This window comes from Saccostrea cucullata, unplaced genomic scaffold (genome assembly GCF_032062105.1).
Source record: "Saccostrea cucullata isolate Sc308-1 unplaced genomic scaffold, CSIRO_AGI_Scuc_v1 ctg1092, whole genome shotgun sequence".
In the NCBI taxonomy this organism is placed as follows: Eukaryota; Metazoa; Mollusca; class Bivalvia; order Ostreida; family Ostreidae; genus Saccostrea; species Saccostrea cuccullata.
In genome coordinates, this window is record NW_026926803.1 from 150,627 (window position 1) to 166,702 (window position 16,076).

Consider the following 16,076-nt stretch of genomic DNA (forward strand, 5'->3'; position numbering starts at 1 on the left):
AAACATATGTATCTATAACGTTATTTATATTATGACGTCACAATGGAAACGTTTCATTTCAAAGACACGTTGGATAAGAAATGGCATCGATGAAGAAAGTTAGAACGGAGGATGTATTTAAAATTTACAAGAACTCATACAGCGTTAAAATTCCATGGAAAAATGTATTTTCAGAAGAAATTGAAAACTGGTTGACAGTGTTCGAAAAGGCGACAAATTGTTCTAAAACTTTAATTACGGCAAGCTTATTATCCTTAGTTGCGGCACTGACCGGACCAGAAAGTAAAGTTACTGTCGGAAGCAGTGAATATACCACAGTTCTTAACCAGTTTATAATCTCCGTGTGCGCGCCCGGTGGAGGAAAAAGCAACACATTTTACAGAGTTGTAGATCCGGTAATTGAGAAAATCAGAAAGAAGCACGGGGTGAATCTACAACTTGAAACAAATACAACCGCTGGTTTACAGAAGCATCAGATAGACAACAACGGATACGGTCTAATTACCAGTGATGAGGGACACCGTTTCTTAACATCAATAAATGTAAAGCAATCGAAAGGAGAGGGCGGACGTTCACTGTTATGCAAAATGTGGGGCGGGAAAGGAGACACGGCAACCCTAGTATCCGGAAACAGAGGTTTCATGAAAACGTCAATGTCATGTTGCTTGTTTATTCAACCACATCCTCTGATTTCCGAATTATTCCATCTTGGGGGAGATGATGGTTTGCTTGACCGATTTCTGTTCTTTGTTTCAAAACCTATATTTAACACATCGGCAGTAACAAAAGAAAACATGCAGATACTAAAAGAATCAAATATGCAGGACTTTGCCGAAATATTGACAAAAGTTTACGAAGAACATACTAAAGGGCAATTGTACACTCTCTCAGAAGTTGCAGAGCAAGAATTCGACGAAATGACTGACTCGTATGCAGAGTTCATAAGTAGAAAATATGGCTCAGATGAAGGTATGAAATGTTTCGATTTTTTTTCTCAAATTACAATTTGTATAATTATTATAATTTATATTTCGTTTATTTTACTCAAAATAATTATAACGATACTATTAGTGAATGGATAATGTATTTACAAATAGATTTTAATAAATTTTCTAAAATGTTAATTAAGATTGTAGTTCTAAAAAAATTAATAGAAAAAACAATTAAATGAATAATGCATGTATTTATAAATGAAATTAATACAATTTATAAAATGTATTATTTTAAGAAGATGATAAGGAAAACAATGAACCTTCAATGTCTCAGAACGATCCATCTGAGGAGTCGTCCACAATTACTAGTAAGGATACAAACCACATTTTAAGATTGGCAGTTGCTCTACACATCCTGCAACATACCCTGACTGGAGCTCTGGAGAATAGATTAACTCCAACACCTACAGAAATTACTGAGGAATCATTGAAGCAGGCTATGGTTTTATATAATGTGGTTTCTCAACAGAAGGCTCTTTTTTGTACAGGTTTGTTATATTCTTGTGGTCAATTTAAAAAGATAGTAATATGGATGAGGACATGTGCACGTAGAATATAAAAGGTCAAATATTTGTATTTTTTTTTCAAAATGATTAAGTTAATATATAACACCCCCCCCCCCCCCCCCCAACACAACCTCTATTTGTGGCGCATCACGGTTTAATTAATTTCTGTCTCATACAAATGCTACATATATATGGCGGGTCAAGTATAGTATACGGATATATAGTTCCTGTGGATTCGCTCATATTGAAATAGGAGTGAATAGTCCTTTTAACTGTTATAGTAATTTGAAATAAAAAATATTAAATATCATATTTATTTTTGCATTAAACTAAATTTATTGCATTCATAAATATTCATAAGTATTATGTATATGAATACATAAAAATGCAAACTTATATGAATATAAATGTTTAGCACTCTAATATCTAACGAAAGTCTACGGGTCGACAGGTCTACAGGTCTACAGGTCTACAGGTCAACATCTCTACGTCGACAGGTCTACATCTTTATATAGCACCCGCTAATATTAACATTTTATATTAAACTATTTCACATTCTTCCCAATCACCATAGAAACCCAATCACTTATTATTATTCATTGAAATTGAATAACATTTACACATCTCATATAATTTTTACTTTTATCTGTTACCTCATTTACAAATAGACTTGTCAAAAAATTCGTATATTGTTAAAAAAATATTATCATACATCTGAATTTTTAATACTATAATATCTAGGAAACATTGAAACCCTTGTTTCTTAACACGTATAATCATATTTATTGTGACCTTGATACCCTGACGACGTGTTGACCCGTAGACCTGTCGACCTGTAGACTTGTAGACCCGTAGACCTGTTGACCTGTCGACCTGTCGATCTGTAGACCTGTGGACCTGTCGACTTGTAGACCCATAGACCTGTAGACCCGTAGATCTGTAGAAACCGTAGACATGTAGACCCGAAGACCTATCGACCCGTAATGCAAGTACTCCAAGACAAACTTTATCAACTCCAATTCCTGACGAATGGTAATTGTTCTTAAGAATAATAAATATATAATTAAATTAATGAAATTAGATTAACAAGTAACTTGCATGGAATTATAATTTATGAACCTCAAATGTACTCTGGATAACACAAACCTTCATTAAATATTCAAAACCTCTAAGCTTGAACCACTGATACATACGTACATTATCATGCAGTTATATTTTTTAAATTGAAAAACATTAAGTCACACCTTAATAACCTGGGCCAGAAAAGACCAGGTGTTTTCACTCAGAAGTGTGATAGTAGTAATGTCAGATGCAATTTTTAAAAATATTCACTGCTTTGTAATGTCTTAACTTGTTGACAAAGAACATGTTATTTCTAATTACAGTCCCAAAACTCCTTGTAATCCTACACACCTGGAGAAGCGTGTTTTACAAACTCCCGGTGCTCCCTCAAGATCTGAAAAATTTATGAAGAAAGTTGATAAAGTTAAAGGCAAGAAAGTTGTGAAGCTCAGTTATCCTTGTAAGACGCTTCAGGAAATGTCAGCAGCTGCTGACACAGCATGGCACAAAAGGGGATTTGACAGTCTTAACTTGTAAGACCTGAATTTATTTTGGTAGCATTGGTAATCCTATATATTGATATACTATTAAGATTAATATATATAATTTAGAGTGTTACTCTCTAGAATTTTTTAACTGAAGCATATTTTTTATCCTCTCAAATACACAATTGCTCCTCTGAATGGTGTACATGTATATGATTTGGCATTGTATTCTTTATGAATCTAAATCAATAAAGGAGATATTTCGATAAGGCTCTTTTTTGGCCCATGTTTTTTGCGATAAATGAAATTAGGCTGCACACAATTTTAAACTTACTTTCATTATTTTCAACATGTCTAATTTTGTGCCATGTATATTTATGCAGGGGAAAAAATTAGGATAAAATTGGAATTATCGGCCAAAGTATGGTACCCTCAACCGCTTTAAAATTGGGCATATGGGAAAATGTCGGAGGGTTATGATGTTTAAACTTCTAGTACACCAAGTGTTGCATTCTGAACCAAAACCATACTTTGGTTATTGATTACATATATGTACAGTAATATTATACTGAAATATGGTTGTGGTTCGCAATGCAACACACACTTAAATAGTAATGACTTGGCTAATTTTGCAATCTGTTAAGATATGGTTAATTTTATTTAAACATTTAATCGAGTATATTATAACGTGTCTGTATGTCTGTTTGTGAGGGAAACTACAACTTTGATACCAGAGAGGGCAGTTGCAATATATAAATACCAAGCTTACACTTAGTGTTTCATAGTAAACAATATTGATTGTTTATAGTTTATCTAGGTCAAACTTTTTTGATTTGGGTATGTTGCAGTATCACAGATTAAACATGCGTCTTTTTTCTGTCCCAGATGGATATGGAGAAAACGAACAGTATACAATATCAAAGTCCTATAAACACTATAAAATAGGAGCAGAGCAAACACGGACCTCCACATCATCAGAGGTGGGATCAGTTGCCATTGAGGAGTGAGCATCACCTGCATACAGAGTTTATACAATTCAGCTGATTTGGTAAGCCAGATCATGCTCCATACGTATGAACAATCTTTAAAACGAGATAAATTATTGACAAACAATTTGATGAAGCAAGAATATGAGCAGTTTCGTTTATAGTCATCAATTCCATAAGTTCTATGTTCGATACAATGACCTTAAGTTCTATGGTCGATACAATGACCTTGTCAGCAAATACAATTTATCATTGTGGCAAATGCTGACTGACGTTTTGCATACTAAATGTTAGTCCATTATTTATACACTGAACTGACGACAAATTTTCCGTTATTTCCCGATCATGACAAGGAGCACATAGTTGGTATGACCGGTCCAAAAGGGGATGCTTACTCCTCCATCGCATCTGATCCCAACTTTGATTATATGTAGGTTCGTGTTTGCTCTTTTCCTATTTTGTATTGTTTTGTGGACTTAAGATTTTGTATACAGTTCCTTATCTCCATATGATTCATCATAAGAACTTAAAAAATGTATATAAAAATGACTTTTTATAATTGACAAAATTTGCATCCAATATCTATAAATAGAATAAAATAAGTACATGTAAATAAAATGTTATGCATGTTTATGGGTCTATCGAAACAAATTACTATGAAATTGATGTGCTTAATTATAATGCATAGAGGTCTTTTCCTACTTGATACTTGTAAGCGCTTTAGTGACTGTTTTTATAACCTCACTTGAAAATTGGGAGGGTATAAAGTAATCGGTATGTCTGTCCGTCCGTCTGTTATGCTTTGGGGGTACCCATCTCTTATCCGCAACTCCACTCATACCACAGAAGGACATTTAATGAAAGTTTCAAAGAATCTTTATTACATATTATCATTGTGTACCTCTTATTTTACTTTTTGATCTGACATACATTTTGGATTTTCCAGAGCAAAACATGGACACTGCCATTATATTCATATGGAAGGCGGGGGTATCATTTAGTGAGCTCATTGCTCACAGTACCTCTAGTTAATAATTTGTCTCAGTATATGATATATCGATATATTGAAAGGTGTTTTTTTTAACTTAATGTTTATTTTGTCTCATTATATTATGTTTATAAATGGAAAAGATGTTTAAGGACAGATGATACAAACAATTTTTTTCTTTGAAAAAGATAAGATATCATTTCAAAAGCTTAGAAAAGTGGATGGTTCTTAGATTTTGTTCTCCTAAGAGCTGGAATATGAAAAACAGTTGGAAAATATTACTAATATTTCAATGAAAGAACAAATATAGACAAATCACTTTCAATAAAGGTTTACAGGTGAAAACAAATTTCAGAATATGTTATCTTGGTGCTTAAAGTGTAATATAAACTGAAGAAAAATATACCAAGCCAGGTGAATTTTATTAGGAAAAGCTAAATTGAGAAAATCAGCATATGTGATATTGCTAATTTTTTCTCATTTTGTTCCTCCTCTTCAAATTCACCTGGCTTGGAATATTTTTCTTCAGTTTAGTTTAATTGCATTACCTACTTACATGTACACTGTATTGCCAATAAAAAACTAATTACATTGAAAAAAAGTGAAATATTAATATCAATGAACATTCAGCTAAAAAGAAAAAAAAATATATAAATGAATTATAAATACAATGACATAATTTTTTTCCCCTCTGGTTTCCATTTAAACCCACAGAATCTTGAATGACAGGAAGAATGATCTTTCTCCTTTGTTTTTTTGCAATTGCATACTTAATGCATTTCTGTTTGTGTTCACTTTTGTACAACACTTTTACTTTATTGTTTTGTTTTGTTTATCTTTTTAAAGACATATGTATTGCAATAAAGAAATGGAAGCCATAGAGCTGTAAGTACATGCATGAAATATACTTTGTTTTTTCAAATAGTTTGTTATAATTCATAATAAAATTTTGTGAATAAAATTATTTATTTTGTCACTATTCAAAAAGGATATTTATTTATTAAAATAATATTCATGAATATGTAGGTTCACAAGGAAGCTGGTCTGTATCATGGAAAAATACCACAGCTTATGCTGAGCAGACGATGAGGCACAGAGAAAAAGTTCAAGAAAAGTCCTGATTGCCCTCAACCAAGAGACGACGTTTGATGCTTAAACAAGAGCGAGCGGTCACCCAAGGTGCTAATGAAGCATTGGAGGGAGCTTCATATCAGTCAGGTATTTTTCTTTAAATTTAAATAAATATTCTACTTTTATTCTTATTTTTATGAAATTGTAGAATTTAAAACAAATATCAGTCTTGGAACTTTATATTAAATCATGGAATATTATGCTTTGTTTAACATTTTAGTTTTTAACAATTATTTTTGCTAATCTTATGCAGGTATCGGGCTTACTGTTGATGCTGATGTCGAGCACTTCCCAGAAGCAGAGCCTCAAGGAAACTGCAAACCTGTTCCTGCAGGGGAAATGCTACCTTCATTTCTTTGACTTGGAGACAACTGACTTGAGTAAATTATAAATTGCAGCAAGAAGATAACTACTAGTACATGTTAATATGTTAATCAGTATTTATCAACTAACAAACATTTGTATATTTCAGTGCGTGGAGGGAAATATCCACATATCACACAAATTGCTGCATCAGTCGTGGGATCGGTGTCAGAGTTTTCTGCTTACGTTTACCCAAAGGTGCCAATTGCTTCCACTGCACAGCAGATAGCCGGGATAATTGTCAACAATAGTGGGACAACGACAGTCCATGGTCAACAGGTTCATGCAGATGATCTTTCTTCTTCCATTGATAAATTCTGCAAATGGCTAAAGAGATATGCTAGTGTGTATTTGATTGCCCACAATGGACGAAAATTTGATTTTCCAATATTAATGAATGCAATGATGAACATAAAAAGCGAGGCAGAATTTTTAGACTGTGTGATAGGATGTATAGACAGTCTCAGTATATTTAAGAAGGCCTTCACTTCCCAGTCGTACAAGCAAGAAGAATTGTCCAGGACAATCTTAAACACACCATGTGATGCCCACAATGCTATGGAGGTTGTGAAGGTCCTAGGAAAGCTGATTTTCCACACAAAATGTGTATTCAGAGTTTCCAACCAGCTGCTGTTATCAATCAAATAAAGTTCAACAGAGAAAAAGCAAAGAACGTTTCATCTTTGCATTTGCTTGTTGGTAAAGAAATCCTTAAAATAAGTACGGCAGAAAAGGTGGCCGGCTCTGGACTAAATCTGGGTCATTTGAAGAAAATATTTGAATGCGATGGAGAGGATGTGCTAAGGAATATATATTTTCGTGTAAAAATCGTGAAGGTCAACCACGTGTTACAAACGTCAAGAAAACCCTTGAGGAAATCATCCCAACATTAGAAAGTTTTTTTTTTCTAGTTGTGATTCTAAATTGTGTTAGATAAACAAAACCATGTACATTTATGCTAGGTTAGTGTTAAAAAAGAGAAATAGCTAAGATATGACGATTCATGATATAAGTGCCGGAAAAACAAAGGTTGTGTCTACTGTTTCATTGTTTTTGTGTTTGTCAAGGTCACGCAACTTTTATTTTTAGCTCAAACTTGTAAACAACATTCAACTGGAGCATGCAAAAATTCTACATTTGTCAATTTCCCTCATTGTGTGTCACAGTGCCGCTTAACGTATTCATTGCATACACTAAAATTTACATTAAAAGTGTTTATATGTGTTGAAGACAAGAATTATAGATTCAAAAATGTTGTAAAACTCCTGATTTGATAAACAGTTATTGATGTTTGAATTTGGTCTTCTTGTTAGTATATGGATCTTGTAAGGTATTGATTACCCTCAGTTTTTGGCCTCGGTCAACAAATACCTGATCAGGTCAGTATACTCATGAGAAGACCTCATCAAAAGTTAATAATTGTATACTGATTGTATTGTAAAAAGGTTTACTCCAGGATTCTAAAAGTTCAAGGTGAGATGTTTTTGACCTAGCACTGCAGGTATATTTGGACTGCAAGGATGTTGAATGAGGCTCAAATTTGTAAAAGTCTAAACACAGATGTTTGTATCAATCAGTGGGAATTATTGTAGTGAAAATATTTTGGTTAGATAATCTAATTCTAATTTTATTAAAATATATACAATGTTTTTTGCTGTTATTAGGTAAATCTTACATTTTTTTCAAGGTTAAAAGGTCAAGGTCATTGTAAAATAGGCCAAGAGACTCATTTTTGCATGCCTATTAAAATGGTATCAAAATATAAATATAATCTTACAGAAGTAAGTGTATAAGAAGATAAGTTACATACCTGTCTCTGCTAATTGAACGATGATATAGGGGGTAGGGGTAATAATTGCTTGATAATTTCAAAATATTTTTTAAAAAATTTTTTATGGAAAGTAATCATTAGAGTCAATTTCTGTTGATGTTAATTGTAGCCCAAAGCACACTGGGATTTAAAAAAAATTAAAATGAAGTTGTTTGTCTGGAATGCATGCTTACCATTGAATAAGGTCAGTAAACCAGAAATAATATTAATAAATGATAATTTTTAATAATGAATTGTTTTTTTATTAATCACCTATGAAATGCTTGTTCATTCACAGTGAAAACTTTGTATTAAAGTGAAATTAAGAAATAAAAATTTTTGTTATAGTATAACAGCCCCTTCACTGTTTCTACCCAGGAGGGTATGGTTTGAAAATGCTCCATTTTTCAAATACGCCTGGACAAAATTTAATAAAAACTTGGAATTAAAACATTCAAATTGTCTTCATGAGAAAATATGCAGTATTATTCCATTCTCTAGTAGTGCTTGTTATACATGTAATACCTTAATTTGTAATTATATTGATCTCTATATTATAGAACATTTACACATGCGTTCTATATAACTTTCTCGTATTTTCAAACTGAAAAATTATGTAGCATCAAGTACAATTTTCTTTCCTGAGAAAAAATATGAAAACTAATTGCTTTATTATTATTTAATAATATAATGCACAGGCACTTATTTCTGTAATAAATATTTGATCCATAGTATAATAATACACACTATGCTATGAATTAAAATCTATTCCCGAAACAAGTGCCTGTGGTATGTTTAAAAAAAATCACTTAACACGTTATCATATTGAACTATAAATTATAGGACATTTACACATTCGTTCTGTATAACTTTCTCGTATTTTTCAAATTTATTTAGTATCAAGTACAATTTTCTTTTCTGAAAAATATGTGAAAACTAAACGCAGTTCTTACTCAAACTTTTTCTAACTGAATAGATGGATTGTGGTCATAGTGGTGGTTTGAGATGTCATCTCTCAAAGGGAGTTGACCAGATTGCACACCTTTCAGCACATACTTCATGCCTTTCTTTTGCTGATTACACATAAGAAATAAATAAAAGAAAGTGCTAAATAATTATCATAAAATCTCATATCATAAAATAAGTTCAGTTTCATTTCCATTTTTTTTTTCAAAATTACAATTCTTTAGGTTGTATGCTGCTACTTTAAATCGTTATTGTCGAAGTTGTTAGCAAAAGGCTAATCATTTGCTGAATTGTCATTGGGGATAATTTGTCCATTTACGCGATCGTTTGCTCTCTCCATTATTGTTTTGATGTTAAACAGAGTAACCAAATCCTTGTAAACAGATGGGACCATTTCATCGCTGTAGCTAACCTGGGGGAGAACATCGTTCTCACATAGATCCAGGATGGCTGCCGCCTTCATGCAGTACTCTTTTACCATCTTGTGTCTGAACATCTGAGTAATATCCGCAATTCCTAAGCGATCGACTTTTGTCAACAGTATAACCTGAGGAATATCTATGAAAAGGAAAAAAAATACATAAAAAAGCAGTGGTGCAACGCACTTTGAAAAAATTACGCACTTTGAATTTTTTTTAAAGTGCCTTAAAATTGGGACAAAATCAAGGAACTTTGAAATTTTTCTTTCAAAGTGCGTTTAATTTGGGACCAAATCAACTTTGAAAAAATATATTAAGACTATGCAAAATTTGGGTTAGTGTTGGTTGCATGTTAACAAAGTTATACATTTTCTACGACTTTTTGCGACAACCTTCGTAGAACTGAGATGCCATTTTCAACAACTATATTTTCTACGAATTTTGGGACAACCCTCGTATTTTCAACAATTAAAATTCCTAGCTATTTGTTTGGTTTTAAAGCTAATTCATTTGGTATATGGTAAATTTTCTTTTTTAAAAATGTATACAGCTGTTTAAACCTCGATCATTTCGTTAAAGTATTTTTAAAAAATGAAAAATGGTTAAATAAATTAAATATATTTGTATTTGTTTTCAGAATATTGTTTGAAATTTCAATTGCAATTTCGTTTTGAAACATTTATATGGATCCCAACTTTATCCCTCTTAACATTAAAACATATTATTTATTATGTAATCTACAAATATCATTACATGGCATGGCATAACAGTGACAGTCAATTTAACATTTGAAAATCACAGCCCTTTTGAAAGGAACCGATCACAGTATTGTTAAGAGAGAGAAAGAGTGGTATCAAACTAAGTACATTTCTTTGATTAAATACCTTCTCTAAACTCATTTTTGATTTTCTTTAATTGTCCTTCAACCTTCTTGTGTACGAATTCTTTTACGTCTGCTGCAAAAACGTGCACAATACAGTGTACCTTGTCTTTCTCTTCGGGGTCTTTCACGATACATCTCATTATTCGATTGAATTGGGTTCGTGGAGTTTATCTTATGTTAAAAAAAGGCAAGAATTATAATTTTGAATGTACACTACCTGAGGATAATTCCACATGAAAATTTTTAAAAGATTTTTCCTATATATTCCTATGTTAAACTTTTAATGACCATTATTGCCCCATCATAGCCCCAGGGGTCATGATTTGAACCAGTGATGACTCCATATAAATATATAAATATTACTAATCATGACTTACTTGAAAAGAAAAAGTAAATCAAAATTAGCAAAATTTTTAAAAGGTTTCCCTATATATTCCTATGTTAAACGAACTTTATCAAAAGAAGAAAATTTTTAAAAGATTTTTCCTATATATTCCTATGTTAAACTTTTAATGACCATTATGGCCCCATCATAGCCCCAGGGGTCATGTAATTTGAACACATCTGAATCTACACTACCTGAGGATGAAACACTCCATATAAATATTACTAATCATGACTTTGAAATACTTGAAAAGAAAAATGAAAAGGTTTCTGATTTGGCAAATAAAAGATCCTATATATTCCTATGTTAAACGTTTATCGGCAATTTTGGCCCCACCCTAGCCCCTTGGGGTCATTATATGAACAAACTTGAATCTACACTACCTGAGGATAATTTCACATGAGTTTCATCTTTCCTGTCTTAATGGTTCTTGAGAAGATTTTTTAAGATTTTTCCTATATATTCCTATGGAAAACATTGATCGGCCATATTGGTCCCATCCTACCCTCGGGGTCATGATTTGAACAAACTTGAATCTACACTACCTGAGGATGATTCCACATGAGTTTCATCTTTCCCAGCTCAATGGTTCTTGAGAAGAAGATATTTAAAGATTTTTCCTATATATACCTATGTTAAACTTTGATCGGCCATTTTGCCCCCCCTCCCAGGAGTCATGATTTAACAAATTTAAATCTACACTACCTGATGATTCCACATCTTTCATCTTTCCTGGCCCAGTGGTTCTTGAGAAGAATATGGTTTTTTTTTAAATGCCATTAATTTTTCTCTAATTCTTAATTATCTCCCCTTGGAAAAGGGCATGGCCCTTCATTTGAACAAACTTGAATCCCCTTTACCCAAGGATATGTTGAAGCATGTTTGGTTGAAATTGGCCCCGTGATTCTTGAGAAGAAGATGAAAATGTAAAAAGTTTACGACGACAACAACGACGACTACAACATGGTCGACGACGACAGACAACGGACAAATTTTGATCAGAAAAGCTCACTTGAGCCTTCGGTTAAGGTGAGCTAAAAATGAGTACTCATGACCTTCTTGTTTTAAGAAGAAGATTTCAAATCACTTTTTGATTTATTCATATGCAATTTCATTACTGATTTAGGCCAGACTCTTCCTCTGTGGTTCATGATTAAAACATGTATGAATCTAGGCTACACAAGAAAACAAAAATGATATACCATTGCCCGGCTTTCCTTTTAAAACAAGACGTGTTTGTGAAACACTTTGGCAACATATCGAGGATTTATCTTTTCTTAAAATGCAAATTTAATATTTTGGTACACAAAGATTGTCATGGTAGCCTTATGGTAGAGCGTTCGCTTCGTGATCGGGAGGCCTGGGTTCGATTCAAGGAGTCAAGGTTATTGTATCCAATGAAACGTCTTTTCACAAAGAATATTTATGTGAAGTATGAAAGTCCTAGCTCTAACCTTTCAAAAGGTATGGAACCGATCACGGTAGCCTAGTGGTAGAGCGTTCGCTTCGTGATCTGGAGGCCTGGGTTCGATTCTCGTTCGCGGCGCCGCGTCATACCTAAGACGTTAACAAAGGTAGTGACTGTTCCTTCGCCAAGCGCTCGGCACTCGAAGTGAAAGTCACGGGCCTTTCGGATATGACCTTAAAAAAGTAGATCCCGTGTCACGGTAAGGCGCTGGCACGATAAAGAACCCTCACTGCTCAATGGCCCTGAGTGCCGAGTATAGGTCTAAATTTGAAGCCCTTCACCGGCATACGGTGACCTCTCCATATGAGTGAAAAATTCTCAAGAGGGACGTTAAACAATATACAATCAATCAATCAATCAATCAAAAGTTATGGCCAAGATTTAAAATTTTAAAAAAGTATGTCAAACTTCAAGGTCAAAGTCAGAGGGTCAAAAATCTTGATATTAAATGAAAGATCTTGTCTCATTGATTAAATACGAAAAGAAAGAAAGCAGTGGTCCTTACATTAGAAAAGTTATGGTCAATGTTTGCTTTTAAAAAGAGGGTCACACTCCAAGATGAAGGTCAAAGGGTAAAAGTTCTTGGTATCCAATGAACGGTCTTCTCACGGGAATAACACATGTGAAAAATGGAAGCACTAGCCTTAACTATTCAAAAGTAATGACGAAGGTTAAAGTTTTTTATTAGTACTAAAATCTCCAAGGTAGATGTCAAAATGTTAAAGTTTTTGTATCTCATAAAATGTCTTTGCTCAATAAATACATATTTGCAGTCTAAAAGTCTTTGTATCTATTGTTCATAAGATATGGTACTTTGTGTACATGTAAACGTGGGTCAAACTCCAATTGCAAGTTTAAGGTCAAAAGGTCAAATTGTTAAATGGCAATACCCAAAGAAAGGTCTAGTAACAAGGAATATACATATGAAATATGAAAGTTAAGCCCCACTAAATGAAAAGTTATGGGCAAGGCTAAAGTTTTGTGGACATACAAACAGCTAGACATACAACTATACAGACGGACGGACACAATTAAAACTATATATCCCTAAAACTTCGTTTACATGAGCATAAAAAACAAAGCTTTCATTTGAAGAAATTTGAAGTCACTGTTGGATCAATTTATGCTCTGTGGCAAGTTTGATTGTAGCAATGAAAATAGTTTCTAGAAGTTAAAAATTTAAAATATAAAACGAGAATGACAAGAACAGACAATGGTGTCATTTTGATCTGAAAAGCTCAATTTAACCATGTTCAAGTGAGCTAAAACATAAATGTCAACAAAAGAAACAATAAGAAAGAGAAAGAAAAATAATTTTAAGCAACAGTATAATCTCTCGGCAAATGCTTTCTTGGTGCAAAAATATGGATTCGCATTAAGCTTTGCAATGTCGAAAGAATGGATTACAAAAAGAGAAACTTTGTCTTTTTTTCCTACCAAATAATTAGATTTGATAAAACCTCTGCACATCATCTTGATATCATCAGTATGTACTCCCTTGTTTTCTTCACTTTGTAGTCCCGGCGAGTCAAACAATTGAATAGGTAATTCTGCATCTTGACCATTCGTTTTGATTTTCAGCTTATATGAAATAAACTACAAAATATTAAACTGTATTTTATATTGTTGGAAAAATATTTGCAGACTTCAAAAAGAAAACTCAACAGATTTTTTTTAACTTTCCCCAATAATATTTTGTGCTTAATATATGAGAAATTTAAAATGTACATAATTTTCAAAAAAAAAATTCACAAGCAAAACCTCAAAAAATCATAACTACAGTGTGATAAATATTCTATATGAATGAAAATCTTCTATACACATAATAAAGTTTAAGCAATCAAATCTTTATATCCATATTGGCAATTTTTACGTGTATGCATTTAATTAACAATTCATTCAGGGGGATCCGACCCCCGCCCGCCCCCGAACTACTCATGGTCTTCTTTTTTCCTTAAGCGAGGGACACAAATTCTCTGAGGGCGACTTCGATTCGTACCCGAGTACGTACTCGAGTTACTTGAGTTTCAATCGAACGACCATAGTTACTACTCAAAATACGTCTTATGACTTTATGAACTCTACCCAAACAAACCCAGCCATACAGTAGGATTACTAGAGTTTCGATATGGCGGCGTCGAAAGATAAACCCGAACGTAGGAATTATTTTTTTACTAAATATTATGTTTAGCATCGCTTATCTATGGCAAGCCCTTTTACTATTTATTCGTGAACTAAAAATTTTCTCTCAATAAGAGAGATATCTCTCTAGCATATAGAGATATCTCTGCAGCTTATAGAGATATCTCTTTGACTAAAAGAGATATCTTTATACCCTAGAGAGATAAACAAAAGAGATATCTCTTTTTGTGAGAGATATCTCTTTTACTTAGAGAGATATCTTTATAAGCTAGAGAGATATCTCTTTAAGCGAGAGAGATATCTCTTAAAGTTAGATAGATATCTCTTTAACAAGGTTAAAAGAGATATCTTTCTTAGTTAGAGAGATATCTCTTTAGATTTTCAAAAAGAGATATTTTTTTAAGCTAAAGAGATATCTCTTTTAATGAAAGAGATATCTCTTTTCTAGTGATGCTTAAAATAGAATAATTAATTCTCCACTTTAAAACGAAAGTGAAACAGGAAGTAAAGTCTCTGGAATAGTTTCGTAAATCGTTAATCCTTTACTTAAAACAAATAATAATGGTAGCTACGTTGACGAAATGCTAAAAGTTTAATATTAGTAAGCATTTATATAATCTCAAATGCAATGGACCGAATTTTCTCAGCTTATGAAATAATCATCTATATCTAATTTGAGTATTTCCGTCAATAAAAAGCTTACTTCCGGTAAGGGAGAAGTCATTTGAAATGGAATTTAAATAAAAAAAAATCTTTGCAACAAAGAGATATCTCTTTTTGCTTGAGAGATATCCCTTTTAGACACTTTCGAAAGATATCTCTTTCTCGTTAAGACGTTAAGAGATATCTCTTAAGATAAACGGAGAAAGATATCTCTTTTACTTAAAGAGATATCTCTTTAAGTAAAAGAGAAATCTCCAAAACTAAAAGAGATATCTCTCTAGGTGAAAGAGATATCTCTTTAACGTTTAGAGATATCTCTTTTCACAAAAGAGATATCTCTCAAGGAGAAAGAGATATCTTTTCAATTGGAAGAGATACCTCTCTAATAAAAAGAGATATCTCTCTAAGTATAAGAGATATCTCTTTCTCATAGAGATATCTCTTAAAAATGAGAGATATCTCTTTAAGTTTAGAGATATCTCTATTTTTAAAGAGATATCTCTCAAAATGAGAGATATCTCTGTAATTTTGAGATAAATTTTGTTTTCCGAATAAATAGTAAAAGGACTTGCCATACTTATCCTTAAAAGCAAACTTCAAAACGCACTTTCTACATGAACGCTTTATAATTTAAATGAATATATGTTTATTTGATTAGAATTTTCAGGCTTACTGCCCGACAACAGCAGAGACATGAATTCAAATTCGAAACCAATAAAGTTCAGAGCTGAAAAAGAAAAAAAAAATCAACTGCAGCAAAAGCTATAGAGAAAATTAACTAACAGATGATGTAAAAATGGCCCCATTCGACCGCCTTTTAAAACTCA